We start from the raw sequence: 9,133 nt of genomic DNA, 5'->3' as shown, positions 1-9,133 counted from the left end.
CTAACCGCAAGAAAGTAAGACGGACATTTAGACAGTTATGATGCTCTCATTAGCGCCAGAGAATAATGTATATCAAAATTGCGCAATCTGTGCCTACGTTTGTCCCGGTTAAATACGTAGTTCCTGACGGGTTTCTTCCTGTAGTGTGTGTATAAGTGATTAATGTGTGAAACATTTGTTATTAGGAAACTCAAAAATTATCAATGTAAAGGTATTTTACGTCAAATATAGGATTGTTATGTACCGGTCACGGTGGTGTTATGTAAGGCATCAGACATAAGAACGAGGTTTCAACGACTCATTGGGTAGGTGTAAGACCTGGACTGACAGCCCAGATAGCTGATGTGTGCCCAGGACAGCATGCTTAACCTTAATTGGATGTAAGCACGAAAATAAGTTGAAATAAAATGAAATTGTTGTTGTATTAAAGCGGAAATCTTTGAATACCGTTTAGTAGGCGCAGATTGCTCAGTTTTGATATATACTACTCAAAAGAATTTAAGGGTCAAAAATTTATAACCAAATAAGTTTCAGAGTGTATTAGATTGATGATGTAAACTACACCAATTTTTTTATTTATTGTTCCATATTTACAAAAAAACACAAATAAACGTCACTGTATACAAGAAAGTCACATGACATGCTGTCAAAGTTGAAGGTTGTCAAACATGGATTTTACACATTAGAACATTCGTTTAATAGTGTGTGAATCCACCCCTGGCGCGAATACACTCGACACATCGTTGCCTCATGCTGTTGATCAGACGTCTGAAGAACTCTTGGGGAATGGCCTGCCACTCTGCCATAAGAAGTTGACCCAGATCATGAAGGTTGGCCGGAGGGGCATGGTTATCCCGAACTCTCCTGCCTAATTCGTCCCAGGCGTTCTCTATTGGGGCCAAGTCAGGCGAATATGCTGGCCAATCCATCCTGGCGATACCTTGTTGTCTGAGAAAGTCCGTTACCACCCTGGCGCGGTGGGGTCTGGCATTGTCATCCTGCAGAACTGCCCCGCCGCCAATCTGCTGAAGGCCTGGGAGAACCAACGGCCGGATAATCTCATTCAGATAGCGGATTCCATTCAGATTGCCATCCACCACATAGAGGGGGGTCCTGTGGTGGATAGAGATGCCGCCCCACACCATGACGCTGCCACCACCGAACCGGTGACGTTGTCTAACGTTAACGTCAGCGAAGCGCTCCCCAGGACGTCTGTAGACACGAACCCGACCGTCGTTGAACTGGAGACTAAACCTGGACTCATCAGTGAACATCACTCGACCCCACTGAACACGTTGCCACCGCAGATGAAGCGTGCAGCAGTGACGTCTGGCCGTTCTGTGATGTGGTAGGAGTGGTGGTCGAACAGCCTGGTGACGGCAGCGTAAATTATTGGCTCTCAGACGATTGCGTATGGTTTGATCAGACACTCTAGTTCCAGTCGCAGTCCGCAGATTGTCACGTAATCGGCGTGCAGTGGTTGTGCGTTGACGTAGAGCCATATTGGTGATGTAGCGGTCCTCTCTATTTGTAGTGCTTCGGGGTCTTCCCGAACGTGGACGATTTCGAACAGAATTCGTTGCTTGGTACCGTTGCCACAGTCGGCCAACGACACTCTGACTGACACCAAGTCTCAGAGCAACATTTCTTTGCGTATTGCCATCCTGAAGCCAAGCTATAGCCCTTCCTCGATCTTCGATAGTGAGTTGAAGTCGTACCATTGTTGAATTTGGAGTGTGCACCGTACACGAACGCAAGCTCCAATTATACGGAAATTCAACATTGGGAACATGGAATACACGTGAAAAGCGTGCAAATGAAGCGCTTTGTGAAAAAGCAAGTTATGGGCACTTAGCAGACCTTTCGCTTTCGCCCTAATTTACGTGCAAATGTAAGCATGTTTTCGCCATTAGAACTAGTCGACAGTGTCAATGACAGTGGATTTTAATTCATTTATGGGTTGCTTAGACCCACTTTCGTCAAAATGGAACAATACCATGCGTGACATTATGGTCTAGCTAATATAATTGACATTCAGAAAATAATGTCGAAAATATCGTCTGACCCTTAAATTCTTTTGAGTAGTATACATTATTCACTGATGGTAATAGAGCGTAATGTCCGTCTTGCTCTCTTACGGTCAGACTACAGGGGCTGGGGTGCCATGTGTCGAAAGATCAAGCGCCCTTGATGGACTCGATTCTTCCCCTGTCTGAGCCAGTGTCCCATGACTGGCACATCAAAACTCGTGGTGTGTATTGTGCCCTCTACAGGAAAGTGAATATAAAATATATCTTGCTGCTTTTTTGGTAGGAGAAAGCCATATTGCGATAGCTACCTGCATGGTCCCCCACCTCTGAGTCTCTCTCGAACAAGAGTTCATCAAAACCCCCACTTACATTACACATCAAATAGCAACTATTTAAAAGGTGCTGATGTGCTAAGCAAATAGTGCTATCTTTTCCTAACAATAAGACTATCAATGGAAAACAGAGATCGATTCTTTGCTGGGCTTTCAACCACTTTATACGCTTCGAACTGGTGCAAGCACAACAGCTATTAGTATATTATGTCTAATATATAATATGTGGTTTTTAACATTTTATTTCTTATAAATACAAAACTTTTAAAACACTTATGATAAACTTTTAATAGTTCCGAAATATCTCACAACTCCGTAGGAATGGCTTGTGTACTTTTATTACTGTACCATTAATATTATATTATTGATGTTGAACTGTTTTTAATCTGTACACAAGGGAGAAGTAAATAAAAAATGTATGTATCTGTCTGTCCATTAGACCTATCTGTGCAATTCATCTTGGATTCTAATATGCATCAACGTCAGTAATCTGTTCTTGTAAACAGTCATTTTAAGCTACTGTCAGAACTTAACTTGAACTTGTATTATGTCATGTTTTGATGGTCCAATGGAAATTCATCTATAACCTTAGAAGTCATTTTTGATGCGTCCATTTTCTGCGTTCTGTGCTCGCACCGCATCCACATTCGTATCCGCGCCGCACCCACGCCAAAAACCACGCAGATGGAAACCGACCCTAACATTGGCTTTGGTTAAAAATACTAATCAAAACGGAGTGGCAACTAAGATTTGATTTCAGTCTGATTGGAGTTAGTTCCTGAAAGTTAAGCCAAAAACCACGCAGACGGAAACCGACCCTAACAATGGCTTTGGTTTAAAATACTAACCAAGACGGAGTGGCCACTAAGGTTTGATTTCAGTCTGATTGGAGTTAGTTCCTAAAAGTTAAGCAAAACAGTCAGATTTATTTAGGACTATTCCAGAAATGATTACATGGGGCGGGGAGTGGGGTTGGGGTGCGGACATTCATTATGCTTACTTAAAAATAATTAAATTCTCATGCCAATAATCGCAGCTATTTATTTAAATTTTGGGGTTGTGGATCCTGAAAAAAAGGTTCCCACCCATGTAATAATGTCTGATATATTAGCCTAGCTTATATCAGACATTACTTGTTTACATTCCTGTAGCGTTAGACTCCATTCTAACCTACGGGACAGGATATAGCTTAGTGGTAGTCAACCCCACACCCCTCGATGGAGCCCAAAGCAGTGCCCCACGACTGATAAACCAAAGACTGTGATATGAAAAAACCCTAGCAGATGTTTGGTAGTCTATGTAGCGACAATTCCATTCCAAATCTCTTTCATGCCCATACCCAATCAACGTTCAGGCATGTCTTCTCTAGACCATGATTCTGGCATGGACAGGGATTAGGTGCAGGACAGATCCATGTGGCGCTAGCAGGCTTCCTTAGGCCTGTAGGAACGATATCTGGAGTTGGAGGGGAGGTCACAGCCTCCAAGGCGTGGAGGCGGGGGGGGCACAAATCATATATTTACTTCATTTATATAGAGTAGGAAAACAAAAAACGTACATTTTCGTTCGAGGGGGTGGGGGAGTGCCTGTTCCTCTCTTACAATGTAGACCATTGGTCAAAATAAAAATGTGTCATCAAACCAATATTCCTTGTTCTTTCTCTAATGTAACCAAACCTGGTCTTCCGGGTATGGAATGCGACACTGTTTCTTGTTTTGTTCGAGGCTTAATTTTTATTACTCATTTGTTGTTATTAACTTATTTGTTGCAACCAAGACCATGTAAATAATACTACTGATACGGTTATCTACTGACGATGCTAATGAAATAAACACTCTGATGCGCAAATTACACTTCCTAGAACTTGTAATCTGATAATATGTCGTGTTATTAGACAGGAACTTGACGATGGTCTGAAAAATAAGAGAGAGAGAGAGAGAGAGAGAGAGAGAGAGAGAGAGAGAGAGAGAGAGAGAGAGAGAGAGAGAGAGAGAGAGAGAGAGAGAGAGAGACACACACACACACACACACACACACACACACACAGACACACACTTTCGCTCGTTAGATACATTTTAAAACCACTCGTGAGATAAATAGTATCTAACGGCCACTCATGTATTATTCTCTATATACATCTATAACAACCTCACACTTATGATAGCAATAAGACCGAAAATTAGCTCGTGCGTTTTCAGTGGAGTTCAGTATATTAAAAAATATCGACATTGTTGTACAAATAACAATAAAAGTTGACGGCGAAAACACATGAGTTTATGAAAACTAGATCTGTCTGCATTTTGCATTATAGTCCGGCAGCGAACCACTAAACCCCAAATTAGGGTGTTAAGTTTATTTTTTCTTGCTGATTATACATGTTTAGGACATCTATTTCACAGATCTGAAGGATGACATCGTGTCACATTTGGGCATTTTGAGATTTTAAAATGTATACATTTAGCCATTTTATTATCTGTTACTGGTAATATGGGTCCAGTAGTAGATACAAAATTAGAAAGGATTCGTGACAAATGTTCCGGGAATTAAGTTTTTCAATGTTTTCTAGATCACTCAGACCTGCCGACCTAAATGAGTTGGGGTTATTCTTCCAATAAAGTACCCTTTTTCAAAATGGCCGCCATGGTAAATCTTCACTAATCATTAAAAGCAACATACAATATTTTGCTGCTTCAAACTTGTCAGAAAGTTAAAAACAAATATTGAGGACCATAAACAGTAATAAAGTTTGACATTAGAATATGTGAGCGTGGCCAACATCGAGCTTTTGTTTTCAAAATGGTCGCCTTTATCGGTTCTCTGCATATTCTTTCAAATGTCATATAGCAAATCTTGTATATATGCAATGTCTTGTGATTCAGCCAGCTTGCTTTTCTTTTAAATATAATATGTATAAGCAGGTCTTTAGCCGCGGACTATATGGCCATTACAGATTTGTTCTCAAGAACGGCAGCCATTTTAAAAGATGGCAATGCCCGTAGTCGGCTGCCTTCTTACATCACGTTTTGTAAACTAAATACACATGTTTAAGTAAACTGAATTTGGTGTTTCAAGTTTTTTTCTTTTATAATTATAAGTGATACATGCTGCACACACTAAACATCGCATGTTAAGAATGATGATATACCCCGAGGACCGGTCAGGATTTCTAAATGGCGTGCGGTTGGGTTAAACTATACTTTGTAAGAACATTGAGAAGTTGCTATATAGTCTATTATGTACTTTATATTTAAAAAAAAGGTTCAGATGAAAGTTATAACTGAAGTAATTAAATGTAAAATATGTTGCATTTGATTGTTTTAGCAGTAAACATCGCATATTTTATATTGGGGGCCACCCACATGGAACCACACTGTCTTTGAGTCTTCTACACGACAGGCAAATATAAAATGTGGTAAGAAACAAGAGGTGTGATTTGGGGGAGCATGCTCCTCCACCACCATCCCGGCTACACATTATTACTTGTTAAAAAGACTACAGATGAAAGTAAAGCAAATTATATCCACCCCTATTCCACCCAGTCTGAAGCAGCTCATATTATAAACAGATTGGACTGGTTATTGTATTCACTCAGTTTCTTTCCAGTAGAACACACATAGAATGAATTCCCAGTCAGTCTTGTAGATCTTGAACAATTACAAACGAAAGTGTGGCAAGCCATTCCCAAGGACATTTTGCAATGTCTCATCACCAGCATGTGATAATGATGCGAGGATTTTCACCCCAAAATACGACTTCCATGTAAACAGAAAACTCTCATTAGCCGATGCTATATACACGGTCGCCGTGTGCTACGTAAGAAATACGGCGACCTCCGTGACGGTTGTATTTATGGAATTAATCATTGTACACACTATTTAGGTAGTCGACGGGTACTGAGCGCAAAAAGATCCTTATGACATGCGGCATTGGGTAAATACAAAGAAGGTCATCGACAGTGCAAATCAAAAGAGGATAAGCTGTCAGAACGATGCATTAAAAAAAATGGCCTTGCGTATTATATTATAGATTGAAACAAATACTTGGGATCATGTATTACCAGTGAGGTAAATAAAATAGCTTAAAAATATTATAAGTTTTAAAAAATAAATTAATTAAACATTGGGAACAGGGGGGTGGTTTAAAGCAATATATTTCAAAATGCCCAAAAGTGACAGAAAATACGTTCTGGAATATGTGCTTAAACAAAATCAACAATAATAATAATAAAAAGAAATTCCCCAATTTTGACTTGGTTGTTGTTTCATATCAGATGACAATAAACTACTTAACTGACTATTGACATAAATATTCATAGACACCGGTTACTACTTAATAGACTGTGACTGACGGTACAAAAAAGTCACGATTAATTAAATGACTACCAAAGACCACTTGAGATAGATTGATGTTTTTTTTAAATTGCAACATTACGTAGCCTATGGTCTTCATATATAAATATAACTGCACTATATTATTGGATACAAAAGGAATCAAAATACAGGTATTTGAAATTCAAAGTTGCTTTAATATGTAACGTCAGTGACCGTGGAATTGCCCATTAGTAAGTGTGCCATACGACGACGAGGTGAGATCACAGGTTTGACGACAAGTACCGGGGGCTGATAACACTTGTCTGTATAAAATACACGTGTTATTCAGTATCGGCGATGATGCGACATCTGTACTTGTCGCAGCTCCCAGTTTTGTGTGCTAGATTTTACACGGATACAGCGATGAAAAACGGTAATAGCGAATGTAAACTAATAGTAACAACATCACGTATCCACTACACCACGGATACAATATAACGCGAGTGTGTGTGTGTGTGTGTGTTTGGGTTGTTGTTGTTGGGGGGTTTTTAAGGTTGTTTTTTTATGGTTTAAACTGTAGTAGAACAAAACGATAAAACGGTTTTTAAAAAGTAGCAAAACGAATAATTCTGCATGACTGCTTCCAGAAATTTCAGACATTATCTATGGCGTTTAAATATTTTTAGAAACACTGTCTTTTTTGTTTCGTGTTTTTTTATGTACCAGATTTACATTTGTTAGTTGCAATGATACCGTAGTCTAAAATAACCGGGGGTGAGGGGTTTGGGTGTCAGTAGAAAAGAATCAGGGAACAATTTTTCAGCTAGACAAAACTGGTACTTATAAAACTAAATAGGGCACTTTTTCAAAAAAAAATTCTGGGAACGATTGCTTTCCCTGCCTCATTTAATTATGTCCGTGGTAGCAACCTCCATGTAAAAACTAAAACGTTAACGGGAATGAAGTAAAATAATTTTATATATTGTGTTATTATCACTATTATAATAATTTTAAAAAGCCATTTAGTACTTTAATATACGGTACATTGAATTTGAATCACCTTTCAAATATTGATGCATGATAAATACACCGTGAACATTGTGCACGTCATCCGATGGCACATCCGGGTTTAATCTGCCGTCACGAGCTAATTTCCTTGTAGTACAAAGCGCAGTGAGTCACAGTGACGATGAAAAGAAAGAAAATACCTACAAGGTACACGTCAATATAACTGTAAACCGTGTGTTTATATTAGAGCCGTACCTAGCCCAAACAAGTAACTGGGAATGCAGCTTTAAAAAAAGAAGAAGGTGACAACTGAAAAATATTTCCCACCCCCCCTTAAATTTTGCGACATATAATTTTATTATATATTATTATTATTATTTTTTTTTTTTTACGATCCCCCTCCAAACCTCCCCCAAAGTTCCATTGGCATTCCGCCTCATGTCATTGGGGGCCCCCTAAATAGATTTTCTGGATCCGCCACTGCTCTGGACATAAACATGTCACGAAATGGAAGCTCGGTTAATATCCTATAAATACGGTCTTCTTCAACTAGAGCACTTTTTACATTTCTGGGATTGGGGACATCTCCTCCTGTCCCTTCCCAATAGGATATAATGCTGTATGTTTTTCTTCTGCGTTCAAGCTAGGCCTACATATCTGATCATGCGAGAGTCCGGTTGATTTGAACAATACCGCCGTCTGAATCAAGTCTTCTTCTTTCGTGCTCCAACGTGCGGGATTTATCTCAATTGGTCGTAGGATCGAACCAACTCAGTGGATCCATTCAATTGATTGGGTTTTTTTCTTGGACAAAGACCGTGGTATGTATTTTTGTGTCTATGGGGGAAATGCATATAAAAGATCCCCTTCTGCATTATGAAAATTGTAGGGTTTTTTCTCTGATGACTACATGTCAGAATTACAAAGTGTTTGACATCCAGTAGTCGATGATTAATTAATCAATGTGCTCCAGATGTGTTGTTAACTTTAACTTTAACCAACGTTTATGCGCCAATGATTCTCGGCTGCTTCGTTGTATGAGATCTGTCCCGGGTCGGATCCATAACTATCCAGAGACCGGACCCGTGACGGACATGCCTGAAACCTCAGTGGTATAGGAGTATGTTAAACCAGTTCACGTTCACGTGGTATGAGAATTAAGACTGAAGGACATGCAGCCTAGCACAAGATCGTGGGAGCTGAAGTAAGCAGGGGAATGGGACATTATACACCACGATTTTATCACACTACAAAAAAAAGTTTTGTTTTGTTTAACGACACCACTGGAGCACATTGATTAATTAATCATCGGCTATTGGATGTCAAACATTTGGTAATTCTGACTCGTAGTCATTAGAGGAAGCCCGCTACATTTTTCCTAATGCAGCAAGGGATCTTTTATATGCACTTTCCCACAGACAGGAAAGCACATACCATGGCCTTTGTCCAGTTG

Source organism: Gigantopelta aegis, chromosome 4, assembly GCF_016097555.1.
Source record: "Gigantopelta aegis isolate Gae_Host chromosome 4, Gae_host_genome, whole genome shotgun sequence".
NCBI lineage: Eukaryota > Metazoa > Mollusca > Gastropoda > Neomphalida > Peltospiridae > Gigantopelta > Gigantopelta aegis.
This window is presented reverse-complemented; position numbering follows the sequence as displayed.